Genomic DNA, 15,909 nt, shown 5'->3' on the forward strand with positions numbered 1-15,909 from the left:
GATGAAGAAATCTTGCAGAGATATGGAAAGCTGCCCTGAAAACCCAGTTCGGGGAGAGCCTGAGCTCTTTTGTGCTTCTAGGCCTGAAGATGCTCAGCACCTTTCCCAGATGCTCAGCAGGCAGTAGGATTGTGCCTGAATCTGGCTCTGGAAATGCCAGTGCCTCAACTGAGAGCTGTGGCAAGGATTTCCATTGCATGGAGAGGGGCCACAAGAGTCCTGCAAGAGTCTTTCAGCAGAGCAAACAGCAGCCTGGAGGGTGGGCAATGCTGCATCTGGACCACTGCATGCTCATCCTTCACCACAATGCAGAGCTGCCATGGATCACTTTTTCCATTTCTCCTGTTGGATATGTTTTGGAGAAGTTGTTCTAGGTGGCTTTGGATGGTGATCCAAGTAGGAAGCAGCCATTCGCCTGCTGTGATATCCTTACAACTAGTCCTAACTTCTCATTGCCTTTGGTTTGATTGGGGGTGTTTTATCTGTTTGTTTGATTGGTTTCTTTGGGTTGGTTTCTTTGTGTTTTTCTCTCTTTTGCTTGGAGTTTCTTTTCCTTTTTTAGAAATGACTGGTGAAGTTGGCACAAGCAAACTCCAGAAAACGTAAAGCAGGCTTGACTTTCCAGAAATTGCTTTTGGCTGGCTTTAGCTGCATTCCCCAGGATCACGATCAGCAGTAGATATTTGCAGGTTTTGCTCTGCATCCTCAGCCTGCCCAGGTGTTGTTCAGTGTTTCAGCAGTGGAGAAGACGATGGATATTTTGCTAAACCTCCTTTCAAACAACAAAACTTGGGTTAGCACGACAGAAAAGAAGAAAAGAAAATCTTCGCCAGTTAGAACAGAGCCAGAGTCCCACCATTTCCCCCTCCACTTCTCTTTCTTTTCTACATTTAGAGGTAAAGCTTCCATCTCCAAAAGCTTCCATCTCTCACTTCCTGATGTAGCCATTTGCTACCCTTTAGCCTTGACTGCCACGCATCGGACTGCTGTCCGTGTGGGGCTGGGGATGCTCAGCCTGGAAAGAGAAGGGGGCTGGCGAGGCCTCCCTGCAGCTCTAGGAAAGATGGGCACAGGGAGGAGAAGCCTTTCAACTGCAGGAGTGAGCTTGAAGTTGGATCTAATGAAGCTGCTCTTTTCCACTCCGGCTGCTGGGCCACTGGCCCAGGCTGTGCACAGAGGCTGGGGATGCTCCATCCTTGGCAACATCCAAGGCCAGCTGGGAGCGGGGCTCTGAGCAACCTATTCTAGGGGAAGATCGCTCCGCTTGGAACAAGATGGTCTTTAGGGTCCCTTCCAAGCCCAAGCACCCAGGGATTCCATCATTCATTCGACGGTCTCCGTTGTCCACTTCAGCCTGGGCCTGAACTCCTGATGTCACAGTGCACGCTCCAGCTAGAACTTCCAGCATCCAGCAACGGCCACAACACAACCCTTGGCTCCTTGTGCCAGCACGCTCTTCATTCACCCTGCTCCAAGCCTACCCCTGTCACCTTGTTGCCACCTGCTCCCTGATTCCCCCAGCAGTCCCCAAAGCTCCCCATCGCTTGGATTTTGCTCTCCATCCCTGCAGGATGTCTGCATTTGTTCCAAAAGAGCTATGGTACTATTCCACGGAGGCGGACACCCCGCAGCTGCCTGGCTGGGCTGGAGCTCTGTGGGACAGGCTGGGAAATTTTGCTACCTCTGCAGGCTGGCACAGACGGAGAGGCGGAGACGGACGTCGATACACAGACTGATAGAGAAGAAGCCATGGAAGTGGACGGAGAGGATAGTGGAGAGGAAGAGATGGATGTGGATATGTACGAGACAGAGGAAGAGATGGAGGTGGAAACGAAAGATTATGTTGAAGAGATGGATATTGATCTAAAAGACAAGGAGGAAGACATGGTCTTGGGATGAAGACCGATGCCAGCAGCAGAACAGGCAGGTGCTCCCCACAGGCAGAGTGGGGCCCCTGCTGCCAGCCTGGGGCCGGGCTGGGCACTTCCTGCTCAGGGACACGCTAGCCCATGCACTGGATTCTGCTGGCCATCCCTGGCCTGGCCTGGGCTTGCTGTGGGCCACACAAGCCCTGTTCCAGTGCCTGGGCCACAGCCCCCAGCCAGGCTCCCTTCTGGCAGCAGAGTCCCACTGGGCCAGTGTCCCAGCCCGGCAGCACATGGAACACCCTTCCGTGCCTGACTGCACTGACCGTGCTACTTGTTTTTCTTCCAGGACTTAGGGACATCACAGACACAGATGCCACTCTGCTGTACATACGTTTTACAGTTGTTGTGTTCAGGATAGAGGTTTTAGAGTTTGTTTAAGTTGTCTGTAAATACGTTTCATAGAGTTTTGTTAGATCTCTTCTCAGGTAAATAGGTTCTATAGTTTGTTGTTGTTGTTGTGGTTGTTGTTGTTGTTGTTACCAATATTCTTACAGTGTAAATATGTGGTGTAGTTCATTCTTGTTCCTTTTCTTCTACAGATAAACAGTCTTTGATTTTCACACCCCAGTTCTCTTTGCATTTTCTTCGGGCACATTTGCAAAGCTGTGGGTTGTTTCGGGAACAATGTTTGCAGGACTCTAAAAAGAGTATCACAACCGCTCTGCCACACTCTCAGCTGCTGCTGCTGCCCCAAAAAGCACTGGCTGGCTTTGCTCACACAATCACAGTTGTGGTGGCATTTCTACCACACCACAGGACAGCGATGTTTTCCCTCTTCTCCTGGAAATACCTACAGCACTTGTGGGTAGCAAGGCAAACATGAGCCTCTTTTAGTGGCCCTTGAAATTGGACATGTGAAATGAGGCACACAAAGCCACAGGCCAGCTGAACCTGGCATCTCTGAATGGGTCTTTACATTCTTCCCAGGAAGATGAATGGCAATCACTATTTTGGCAGGGAGGAAAGTGCATCAGCTAGCAATTTGCTGTAGAAAATGTGCTTTCTGCTCCTCTCACAGCCAAAACTCCTACCCATTTCTTGGAAGTCCTTCTTAGATAAGGACCGTGTTCAACTGAGTGACAGTGAAGCCAAATGGCAATGCCACAATCAATTGTCCTGTACACAATCTCCTTCATCCACGTGGAAGGTTACCCACGGGCACACAAGAGGACGGAAGAAACCCAAATGCATCGTTGGACATCATAAAGTCAGACGTGTTGAGGGATGAAGAAATCTTGCAGAGATATGGAAAGCTGCCCTGAAAACCCAGTTCGGGGAGAGCCTGAGCTCTTTTGTGCTTCTAGGCCTGAAGATGCTCAGCACCTTTCCCAGATGCTCAGCAGGCAGTAGGATTGTGCCTGAATCTGGCTCTGGAAATGCCAGTGCCTCAACTGAGAGCTGTGGCAAGGATTTCCATTGCATGGAGAGGGGCCACAAGAGTCCTGCAAGAGTCTTTCAGCAGAGCAAACAGCAGCCTGGAGGGTGGGCAATGCTGCATCTGGACCACTGCATGCTCATCCTTCACCACAATGCAGAGCTGCCATGGATCACTTTTTCCATTTCTCCTGTTGGATATGTTTTGGAGAAGTTGTTCTAGGTGGCTTTGGATGGTGATCCAAGTAGGAAGCAGCCATTCGCCTGCTGTGATATCCTTACAACTAGTCCTAACTTCTCATTGCCTTTGGTTTGATTGGGGGTGTTTTATCTGTTTGTTTGATTGGTTTCTTTGGGTTGGTTTCTTTGTGTTTTTCTCTCTTTTGCTTGGAGTTTCTTTTCCTTTTTTAGAAATGACTGGTGAAGTTGGCACAAGCAAACTCCAGAAAACGTAAAGCAGGCTTGACTTTCCAGAAATTGCTTTTGGCTGGCTTTAGCTGCATTCCCCAGGATCACGATCAGCAGTAGATATTTGCAGGTTTTGCTCTGCATCCTCAGCCTGCCCAGGTGTTGTTCAGTGTTTCAGCAGTGGAGAAGACGATGGATATTTTGCTAAACCTCCTTTCAAACAACAAAACTTGGGTTAGCACGACAGAAAAGAAGAAAAGAAAATCTTCGCCAGTTAGAACAGAGCCAGAGTCCCACCATTTCCCCCTCCACTTCTCTTTCTTTTCTACATTTAGAGGTAAAGCTTCCATCTCCAAAAGCTTCCATCTCTCACTTCCTGATGTAGCCATTTGCTACCCTTTAGCCTTGACTGCCACGCATCGGACTGCTGTCCGTGTGGGGCTGGGGATGCTCAGCCTGGAAAGAGAAGGGGGCTGGCGAGGCCTCCCTGCAGCTCTAGGAAAGATGGGCACAGGGAGGAGAAGCCTTTCAACTGCAGGAGTGAGCTTGAAGTTGGATCTAATGAAGCTGCTCTTTTCCACTCCGGCTGCTGGGCCACTGGCCCAGGCTGTGCACAGAGGCTGGGGATGCTCCATCCTTGGCAACATCCAAGGCCAGCTGGGAGCGGGGCTCTGAGCAACCTATTCTAGGGGAAGATCGCTCCGCTTGGAACAAGATGGTCTTTAGGGTCCCTTCCAAGCCCAAGCACCCAGGGATTCCATCATTCATTCTACGGTCTCCGTTGTCCACTTCAGCCTGGGCCTGAACTCCTGGCGGTGATGTCACAGTGCACGCTCCAGCTAGAACTTCCAGCATCCAGCAACGGCCACAACACAACCCTTGGCTCCTTGTGCCAGCACGCTCTTCATTCACCCTGCTCCAAGCCTACCCCTGTCACCTTGTTGCCACCTGCTCCCTGATTCCCCCAGCAGTCCCCAAAGCTCCCCATCGCTTGGATTTTGCTCTCCATCCCTGCAGGATGTCTGCATTTGTTCCAAAAGAGCTATGGTACTATTCCACGGAGGCGGACACCCCGCAGCTGCCTGGCTGGGCTGGAGCTCTGTGGGACAGGCTGGGAAATTTTGCTACCTCTGCAGGCTGGCACAGACCGAGAGGAGGAGACGGACGTCGATACACAGACTGATAGAGAAGAAGCCATGGAAGTGGACGGAGAGGATAGTGGAGAGGAAGAGATGGATGTGGATATGTACGAGACAGAGGAAGAGATGGAGGTGGAAACGAAAGATTATGTTGAAGAGATGGATATTGATCTAAAAGACAAGGAGGAAGACATGGTCTTGGGATGAAGACCGATGCCAGCAGCAGAACAGGCAGGTGCTCCCCACAGGCAGAGTGGGGCCCCTGCTGCCAGCCTGGGGCCGGGCTGGGCACTTCCTGCTCAGGGACACGCTAGCCCATGCACTGGATTCTGCTGGCCATCCCTGGCCTGGCCTGGGCTTGCTGTGGGCCACACAAGCCCTGTTCCAGTGCCTGGGCCACAGCCCCCAGCCAGGCTCCCTTCTGGCAGCAGAGTCCCACTGGGCCAGTGTCCCAGCCCGGCAGCACATGGAACACCCTTCCGTGGTGCCTGACTGCACTGACCGTGCTACTTGTTTTTCTTCCAGGACTTAGGGACATCACAGACACAGATGCCACCCTGCTGTACATACGTTTTACAGTTGTTGTGTTCAGGATAGAGGTTTTAGAGTTTGTTTAAGTTGTCTGTAAATACGTTTCATAGAGTTTTGTTAGATCTCTTCTCAGGTAAATAGGTTCTATAGTTTGTTGTTGTTGTTGTGGTTGTTGTTGTTGTTGTTGTTACCAATATTCTTACAGTGTAAATATGTGGTGTAGTTCATTCTTGTTCCTTTTCTTCTACAGATAAACAGTCTTTGATTTTCACACCCCAGTTCTCTTTGCATTTTCTTCGGGCACATTTGCAAAGCTGTGGGTTGTTTCGGGAACAATGTTTGCAGGACTCTAAAAAGAGTATCACAACCGCTCTGCCACACTCTCAGCTGCTGCTGCTGCCCCAAAAAGCACTGGCTGGCTTTGCTCACACAATCACAGTTGTGGTGGCATTTCTACCACACCACAGGACAGCGATGTTTTCCCTCTTCTCCTGGAAATACCTACAGCACTTGTGGGTAGCAAGGCAAACATGAGCCTCTTTTAGTGGCCCTTGAAATTGGACATGTGAAATGAGGCACACAAAGCCACAGGCCAGCTGAACCTGGCATCTCTGAATGGGTCTTTACATTCTTCCCAGGAAGATGAATGGCAATCACTATTTTGGCAGGGAGGAAAGTGCATCAGCTAGCAATTTGCTGTAGAAAATGTGCTTTCTGCTCCTCTCACAGCCAAAACTCCTACCCATTTCTTGGAAGTCCTTCTTAGATAAGGACCGTGTTCAACTGAGTGACAGTGAAGCCAAATGGCAATGCCGCAATCAATTGTCCTGTACACAATCTCCTTCATCCACGTGGAAGGTTACCCACGGGCACACAAGAGGACGGAAGAAACCCAAATGCATCGTTGGACATAATAAAGTCAGACGTGTTGAGGGATGAAGAAATCTTGCAGAGATATGGAAAGCTGCCCTGAAAACCCAGTTCGGGGAGAGCCTGAGCTCTTTTGTGCTTCTAGGCCTGAAGATGCTCAGCACCTTTCCCAGATGCTCAGCAGGCAGTAGGATTGTGCCTGAATCTGGCTCTGGAAATGCCAGTGCCTCAACTGAGAGCTGTGGCAAGGATTTCCATTGCATGGAGAGGGGCCACAAGAGTCCTGCAAGAGTCTTTCAGCAGAGCAAACAGCAGCCTGGAGGGTGGGCAATGCTGCATCTGGACCACTGCATGCTCATCCTTCACCACAATGCAGAGCTGCCATGGATCACTTTTTCCATTTCTCCTGTTGGATATGTTTTGGAGAAGTTGTTCTAGGTGGCTTTGGATGGTGATCCAAGTAGGAAGCAGCCATTCGCCTGCTGTGATATCCTTACAACTAGTCCTAACTTCTCATTGCCTTTGGTTTGATTGGGGGTGTTTTATCTGTTTGTTTGATTGGTTTCTTTGGGTTGGTTTCTTTGTGTTTTTCTCTCTTTTGCTTGGAGTTTCTTTTCCTTTTTTAGAAATGACTGGTGAAGTTGGCACAACCAAACTCCAGAAAACGTAAAGCAGGCTTGACTTTCCAGAAATTGCTTTTGGCTGGCTTTAGCTGCATTCCCCAGGATCACGATCAGCAGTAGATATTTGCAGGTTTTGCTCTGCATCCTCAGCCTGCCCAGGTGTTGTTCAGTGTTTCAGCAGTGGAGAAGACGATGGATATTTTGCTAAACCTCCTTTCAAACAACAAAACTTGGGTTAGCACGACAGAAAAGAAGAAAAGAAAATCTTCGCCAGTTAGAACAGAGCCAGAGTCCCACCATTTCCCCCTCCACTTCTCTTTCTTTTCTACATTTAGAGGTAAAGCTTCCATCTCCAAAAGCTTCCATCTCTCACTTCCTGATGTAGCCATTTGCTACCCTTTAGCCTTGACTGCCACGCATCGGACTGCTGTCCGTGTGGGGCTGGGGATGCTCAGCCTGGAAAGAGAAGGGGGCTGGCGAGGCCTCCCTGCAGCTCTAGGAAAGATGGGCACAGGGAGGAGAAGCCTTTCAACTGCAGGAGTGAGCTTGAAGTTGGATCTAATGAAGCTGCTCTTTTCCACTCCGGCTGCTGGGCCACTGGCCCAGGCTGTGCACAGAGGCTGGGGATGCTCCATCCTTGGCAACATCCAAGGCCAGCTGGGAGCGGGGCTCTGAGCAACCTATTCTAGGGGAAGATCGCTCCGCTTGGAACAAGATGGTCTTTAGGGTCCCTTCCAAGCCCAAGCACCCAGGGATTCCATCATTCATTCGACGGTCTCCGTTGTCCACTTCAGCCTGGGCCTGAACTCCTGATGTCACAGTGCACGCTCCAGCTAGAACTTCCAGCATCCAGCAACGGCCACAACACAACCCTTGGCTCCTTGTGCCAGCACGCTCTTCATTCACCCTGCTCCAAGCCTACCCCTGTCACCTTGTTGCCACCTGCTCCCTGATTCCCCCAGCAGTCCCCAAAGCTCCCCATCGCTTGGATTTTGCTCTCCATCCCTGCAGGATGTCTGCATTTGTTCCAAAAGAGCTATGGTACTATTCCACGGAGGCGGACACCCCGCAGCTGCCTGGCTGGGCTGGAGCTCTGTGGGACAGGCTGGGAAATTTTGCTACCTCTGCAGGCTGGCACAGACGGAGAGGCGGAGACGGACGTCGATACACAGACTGATAGAGAAGAAGCCATGGAAGTGGACGGAGAGGATAGTGGAGAGGAAGAGATGGATGTGGATATGTACGAGACAGAGGAAGAGATGGAGGTGGAAACGAAAGATTATGTTGAAGAGATGGATATTGATCTAAAAGACAAGGAGGAAGACATGGTCTTGGGATGAAGACCGATGCCAGCAGCAGAACAGGCAGGTGCTCCCCACAGGCAGAGTGGGGCCCCTGCTGCCAGCCTGGGGCCGGGCTGGGCACTTCCTGCTCAGGGACACGCTAGCCCATGCACTGGATTCTGCTGGCCATCCCTGGCCTGGCCTGGGCTTGCTGTGGGCCACACAAGCCCTGTTCCAGTGCCTGGGCCACAGCCCCCAGCCAGGCTCCCTTCTGGCAGCAGAGTCCCACTGGGCCAGTGTCCCAGCCCGGCAGCACATGGAACACCCTTCCGTGCCTGACTGCACTGACCGTGCTACTTGTTTTTCTTCCAGGACTTAGGGACATCACAGACACAGATGCCACCCTGCTGTACATACGTTTTACAGTTGTTGTGTTCAGGATAGAGGTTTTAGAGTTTGTTTAAGTTGTCTGTAAATACGTTTCATAGAGTTTTGTTAGATCTCTTCTCAGGTAAATAGGTTCTATAGTTTGTTGTTGTTGTTGTGGTTGTTGTTGTTGTTGTTACCAATATTCTTACAGTGTAAATATGTGGTGTAGTTCATTCTTGTTCCTTTTCTTCTACAGATAAACAGTCTTTGATTTTCACACCCCAGTTCTCTTTGCATTTTCTTCGGGCACATTTGCAAAGCTGTGGGTTGTTTCGGGAACAATGTTTGCAGGACTCTAAAAAGAGTATCACAACCGCTCTGCCACACTCTCAGCTGCTGCTGCTGCCCCAAAAAGCACTGGCTGGCTTTGCTCACACAATCACAGTTGTGGTGGCATTTCTACCACACCACAGGACAGCGATGTTTTCCCTCTTCTCCTGGAAATACCTACAGCACTTGTGGGTAGCAAGGCAAACATGAGCCTCTTTTAGTGGCCCTTGAAATTGGACATGTGAAATGAGGCACACAAAGCCACAGGCCAGCTGAACCTGGCATCTCTGAATGGGTCTTTACATTCTTCCCAGGAAGATGAATGGCAATCACTATTTTGGCAGGGAGGAAAGTGCATCAGCTAGCAATTTGCTGTAGAAAATGTGCTTTCTGCTCCTCTCACAGCCAAAACTCCTACCCATTTCTTGGAAGTCCTTCTTAGATAAGGACCGTGTTCAACTGAGTGACAGTGAAGCCAAATGGCAATGCCACAATCAATTGTCCTGTACACAATCTCCTTCATCCACGTGGAAGGTTACCCACGGGCACACAAGAGGACGGAAGAAACCCAAATGCATCGTTGGACATCATAAAGTCAGACGTGTTGAGGGATGAAGAAATCTTGCAGAGATATGGAAAGCTGCCCTGAAAACCCAGTTCGGGGAGAGCCTGAGCTCTTTTGTGCTTCTAGGCCTGAAGATGCTCAGCACCTTTCCCAGATGCTCAGCAGGCAGTAGGATTGTGCCTGAATCTGGCTCTGGAAATGCCAGTGCCTCAACTGAGAGCTGTGGCAAGGATTTCCATTGCATGGAGAGGGGCCACAAGAGTCCTGCAAGAGTCTTTCAGCAGAGCAAACAGCAGCCTGGAGGGTGGGCAATGCTGCATCTGGACCACTGCATGCTCATCCTTCACCACAATGCAGAGCTGCCATGGATCACTTTTTCCATTTCTCCTGTTGGATATGTTTTGGAGAAGTTGTTCTAGGTGGCTTTGGATGGTGATCCAAGTAGGAAGCAGCCATTCGCCTGCTGTGATATCCTTACAACTAGTCCTAACTTCTCATTGCCTTTGGTTTGATTGGGGGTGTTTTATCTGTTTGTTTGATTGGTTTCTTTGGGTTGGTTTCTTTGTGTTTTTCTCTCTTTTGCTTGGAGTTTCTTTTCCTTTTTTAGAAATGACTGGTGAAGTTGGCACAAGCAAACTCCAGAAAACGTAAAGCAGGCTTGACTTTCCAGAAATTGCTTTTGGCTGGCTTTAGCTGCATTCCCCAGGATCACGATCAGCAGTAGATATTTGCAGGTTTTGCTCTGCATCCTCAGCCTGCCCAGGTGTTGTTCAGTGTTTCAGCAGTGGAGAAGACGATGGATATTTTGCTAAACCTCCTTTCAAACAACAAAACTTGGGTTAGCACGACAGAAAAGAAGAAAAGAAAATCTTCGCCAGTTAGAACAGAGCCAGAGTCCCACCATTTCCCCCTCCACTTCTCTTTCTTTTCTACATTTAGAGGTAAAGCTTCCATCTCCAAAAGCTTCCATCTCTCACTTCCTGATGTAGCCATTTGCTACCCTTTAGCCTTGACTGCCACGCATCGGACTGCTGTCCGTGTGGGGCTGGGGATGCTCAGCCTGGAAAGAGAAGGGGGCTGGCGAGGCCTCCCTGCAGCTCTAGGAAAGATGGGCACAGGGAGGAGAAGCCTTTCAACTGCAGGAGTGAGCTTGAAGTTGGATCTAATGAAGCTGCTCTTTTCCACTCCGGCTGCTGGGCCACTGGCCCAGGCTGTGCACAGAGGCTGGGGATGCTCCATCCTTGGCAACATCCAAGGCCAGCTGGGAGCGGGGCTCTGAGCAACCTATTCTAGGGGAAGATCGCTCCGCTTGGAACAAGATGGTCTTTAGGGTCCCTTCCAAGCCCAAGCACCCAGGGATTCCATCATTCATTCTACGGTCTCCGTTGTCCACTTCAGCCTGGGCCTGAACTCCTGGCGGTGATGTCACAGTGCACGCTCCAGCTAGAACTTCCAGCATCCAGCAACGGCCACAACACAACCCTTGGCTCCTTGTGCCAGCACGCTCTTCATTCACCCTGCTCCAAGCCTACCCCTGTCACCTTGTTGCCACCTGCTCCCTGATTCCCCCAGCAGTCCCCAAAGCTCCCCATCGCTTGGATTTTGCTCTCCATCCCTGCAGGATGTCTGCATTTGTTCCAAAAGAGCTATGGTACTATTCCACGGAGGCGGACACCCCGCAGCTGCCTGGCTGGGCTGGAGCTCTGTGGGACAGGCTGGGAAATTTTGCTACCTCTGCAGGCTGGCACAGACGGAGAGGAGACGGACGTCGATACACAGACTGATAGAGAAGAAGCCATGGAAGTGGACGGAGAGGATAGTGGAGAGGAAGAGATGGATGTGGATATGTACGAGACAGAGGAAGAGATGGAGGTGGAAACGAAAGATTATGTTGAAGAGATGGATATTGATCTAAAAGACAAGGAGGAAGACATGGTCTTGGGATGAAGACCGATGCCAGCAGCAGAACAGGCAGGTGCTCCCCACAGGCAGAGTGGGGCCCCTGCTGCCAGCCTGGGGCCGGGCTGGGCACTTCCTGCTCAGGGACACGCTAGCCCATGCACTGGATTCTGCTGGCCATCCCTGGCCTGGCCTGGGCTTGCTGTGGGCCACACAAGCCCTGTTCCAGTGCCTGGGCCACAGCCCCCAGCCAGGCTCCCTTCTGGCAGCAGAGTCCCACTGGGCCAGTGTCCCAGCCCGGCAGCACATGGAACACCCTTCCGTGGTGCCTGACTGCACTGACCGTGCTACTTGTTTTTCTTCCAGGACTTAGGGACATCACAGACACAGATGCCACCCTGCTGTACATACGTTTTACAGTTGTTGTGTTCAGGATAGAGGTTTTAGAGTTTGTTTAAGTTGTCTGTAAATACGTTTCATAGAGTTTTGTTAGATCTCTTCTCAGGTAAATAGGTTCTATAGTTTGTTGTTGTTGTTGTGGTTGTTGTTGTTGTTGTTACCAATATTCTTACAGTGTAAATATGTGGTGTAGTTCATTCTTGTTCCTTTTCTTCTACAGATAAACAGTCTTTGATTTTCACACCCCAGTTCTCTTTGCATTTTCTTCGGGCACATTTGCAAAGCTGTGGGTTGTTTCGGGAACAATGTTTGCAGGACTCTAAAAAGAGTATCACAACCGCTCTGCCACACTCTCAGCTGCTGCTGCTGCCCCAAAAAGCACTGGCTGGCTTTGCTCACACAATCACAGTTGTGGTGGCATTTCTACCACACCACAGGACAGCGATGTTTTCCCTCTTCTCCTGGAAATACCTACAGCACTTGTGGGTAGCAAGGCAAACATGAGCCTCTTTTAGTGGCCCTTGAAATTGGACATGTGAAATGAGGCACACAAAGCCACAGGCCAGCTGAACCTGGCATCTCTGAATGGGTCTTTACATTCTTCCCAGGAAGATGAATGGCAATCACTATTTTGGCAGGGAGGAAAGTGCATCAGCTAGCAATTTGCTGTAGAAAATGTGCTTTCTGCTCCTCTCACAGCCAAAACTCCTACCCATTTCTTGGAAGTCCTTCTTAGATAAGGACCGTGTTCAACTGAGTGACAGTGAAGCCAAATGGCAATGCCGCAATCAATTGTCCTGTACACAATCTCCTTCATCCACGTGGAAGGTTACTCACGGGCACACAAGAGGACGGAAGAAACCCAAATGCATCGTTGGACATCATAAAGTCAGACGTGTTGAGGGATGAAGAAATCTTGCAGAGATATGGAAAGCTGCCCTGAAAACCCAGTTCGGGGAGAGCCTGAGCTCTTTTGTGCTTCTAGGCCTGAAGATGCTCAGCACCTTTCCCAGAGGCTCAGCAGGCAGTAGGATTGTGCCTGAATCTGGCTCTGGAAATGCCAGTGCCTCAACTGAGAGCTGTGGCAAGGATTTCCATTGCATGGAGAGGGGCCACAAGAGTCCTGCAAGAGTCTTTCAGCAGAGCAAACAGCAGCCTGGAGGGTGGGCAATGCTGCATCTGGACCACTGCATGCTCATCCTTCACCACAATGCAGAGCTGCCATGGATCACTTTTTCCATTTCTCCTGTTGGATATGTTTTGGAGAAGTTGTTCTAGGTGGCTTTGGATGGTGATCCAAGTAGGAAGCAGCCATTCGCCTGCTGTGATATCCTTACAACTAGTCCTAACTTCTCATTGCCTTTGGTTTGATTGGGGGTGTTTTATCTGTTTGTTTGATTGGTTTCTTTGGGTTGGTTTCTTTGTGTTTTTCTCTCTTTTGCTTGGAGTTTCTTTTCCTTTTTTAGAAATGACTGGTGAAGTTGGCACAAGCAAACTCCAGAAAACGTAAAGCAGGCTTGACTTTCCAGAAATTGCTTTTGGCTGGCTTTAGCTGCATTCCCCAGGATCACGATCAGCAGTAGATATTTGCAGGTTTTGCTCTGCATCCTCAGCCTGCCCAGGTGTTGTTCAGTGTTTCAGCAGTGGAGAAGACGATGGATATTTTGCTAAACCTCCTTTCAAACAACAAAACTTGGGTTAGCACGACAGAAAAGAAGAAAAGAAAATCTTCGCCAGTTAGAACAGAGCCAGAGTCCCACCATTTCCCCCTCCACTTCTCTTTCTTTTCTACATTTAGAGGTAAAGCTTCCATCTCCAAAAGCTTCCATCTCTCACTTCCTGATGTAGCCATTTGCTACCCTTTAGCCTTGACTGCCACGCATCGGACTGCTGTCCGTGTGGGGCTGGGGATGCTCAGCCTGGAAAGAGAAGGGGGCTGGCGAGGCCTCCCTGCAGCTCTAGGAAAGATGGGCACAGGGAGGAGAAGCCTTTCAACTGCAGGAGTGAGCTTGAAGTTGGATCTAATGAAGCTGCTCTTTTCCACTCCGGCTGCTGGGCCACTGGCCCAGGCTGTGCACAGAGGCTGGGGATGCTCCATCCTTGGCAACATCCAAGGCCAGCTGGGAGCGGGGCTCTGAGCAACCTATTCTAGGGGAAGATCGCTCCGCTTGGAACAAGATGGTCTTTAGGGTCCCTTCCAAGCCCAAGCACCCAGGGATTCCATCATTCATTCTACGGTCTCCGTTGTCCACTTCAGCCTGGGCCTGAACTCCTGGCGGTGATGTCACAGTGCACGCTCCAGCTAGAACTTCCAGCATCCAGCAACGGCCACAACACAACCCTTGGCTCCTTGTGCCAGCACGCTCTTCATTCACCCTGCTCCAAGCCTACCCCTGTCACCTTGTTGCCACCTGCTCCCTGATTCCCCCAGCAGTCCCCAAAGCTCCCCATCGCTTGGATTTTGCTCTCCATCCCTGCAGGATGTCTGCATTTGTTCCAAAAGAGCTATGGTACTATTCCACGGAGGCGGACACCCCGCAGCTGCCTGGCTGGGCTGGAGCTCTGTGGGACAGGGTGGGAAATTTTGCTACCTCTGCAGGCTGACACAGACCGAGAGGAGGAGACGGACGTCGATACACAGACTGATAGAGAAGAAGCCATGGAAGTGGACGGAGAGGATAGTGGAGAGGAAGAGATGGATGTGGATATGTACGAGACAGAGGAAGAGATGGAGGTGGAAACGAAAGATTATGTTGAAGAGATGGATATTGATCTAAAAGACAAGGAGGAAGACATGGTCTTGGGATGAAGACCGATGCCAGCAGCAGAACAGGCAGGTGCTCCCCACAGGCAGAGTGGGGCCCCTGCTGCCAGCCTGGGGCCGGGCTGGGCACTTCCTGCTCAGGGACACGCTAGCCCATGCACTGCATTCTGCTGGCCATCCCTGGCCTGGCCTGGGCTTGCTGTGGGCCACACAAGCCCTGTTCCAGTGCCTGGGCCACAGCCCCCAGCCAGGCTCCCTTCTGGCAGCAGAGTCCCACTGGGCCAGTGTCCCAGCCCGGCAGCACATGGAACACCCTTCCGTGGTGCCTGACTGCACTGACCATGCTACTTGTTTTTCTTCCAGGACTTAGGGACATCACAGACACAGATGCCACCCTGCTGTACATACGTTTTACAGTTGTTGTGTTCAGGATAGAGGTTTTAGAGTTTGTTTAAGTTGTCTGTAAATACGTTTCATAGAGTTTTGTTAGATCTCTTCTCAGGTAAATAGGTTCTATAGTTTGTTGTTGTTGTTGTTGTTGTTGTTGTTGTTGTTGTTACCAATATTCTTACAGTGTAAATATGTGGTGTAGTTCATTCTTGTTCCTTTTCTTCTACAGATAAACAGTCTTTGATTTTCACACCCCAGTTCTCTTTGCATTTTCTTCGGGCACATTTGCAAAGCTGTGGGTTGTTTCGGGAACAATGTTTGCAGGACTCTAAAAAGAGTATCACAACCGCTCTGCCACACTCTCAGCTGCTGCTGCTGCCCCAAAAAGCACTGGCTGGCTTTGCTCACACAATCACAGTTGTGGTGGCATTTCTACCACACCACAGGACAGCGATGTTTTCCCTCTTCTCCTGGAAATACCTACAGCACTTGTGGGTAGCAAGGCAAACATGAGCCTCTTTTAGTGGCCCTTGAAATTGGACATGTGAAATGAGGCACACAAAGCCACAGGCCAGCTGAACCTGGCATCTCTGAATGGGTCTTTACATTCTTCCCAGGAAGATGAATGGCAATCACTATTTTGGCAGGGAGGAAAGTGCATCAGCTAGCAATTTGCTGTAGAAAATGTGCTTTCTGCTCCTCTCACAGCCAAAACTCCTACCCATTTCTTGGAAGTCCTTCTTAGATAAGGACCGTGTTCAACTGAGTGACAGTGAAGCCAAATGGCAATGCCGCAATCAATTGTCCTGTACACAATCTCCTTCATCCACGTGGAAGGTTACTCACGGGCACACAAGAGGACGGAAGAAACCCAAATGCATCGTTGGACATCATAAAGTCAGACGTGTTGAGGGATGAAGAAATCTTGCAGAGATATGGAAAGCTGCCCTGAAAACCCAGTTCGGGGAGAGCCTGAGCTCTTTTGTGCTTCTAGGCCTGAAGATGCTCAGCACCTTTCCCAGATGCTCAGCAGGCAG

At 50.4% G+C, this 15,909-nt stretch overlaps 1 long non-coding RNA gene across 1 annotated transcript; it reads left to right on the forward strand.

The window, feature by feature from the left end:
* Positions 1-1,420: 1,420 nt before the first annotated feature.
* On the forward strand, positions 1,421-11,961 carry LOC147646110 (uncharacterized). The gene is made up of 7 exons (XR_015281963.1): positions 1,421-1,600; positions 1,690-1,923; positions 2,215-4,757; positions 4,847-5,080; positions 5,375-7,914; positions 8,004-8,237; positions 8,529-11,961. It is a non-coding gene; the product is annotated as an uncharacterized LOC147646110 (long non-coding RNA).
* Positions 11,962-15,909: the final 3,948 nt, after the last annotated feature.

The sequence above is a fragment of the Cyanistes caeruleus genome, unplaced genomic scaffold (genome assembly GCF_971803275.1).
Source record: "Cyanistes caeruleus unplaced genomic scaffold, bCyaCae1.hap1.1 HAP1_SCAFFOLD_124, whole genome shotgun sequence".
Lineage (NCBI taxonomy): Eukaryota > Metazoa > Chordata > Aves > Passeriformes > Paridae > Cyanistes > Cyanistes caeruleus.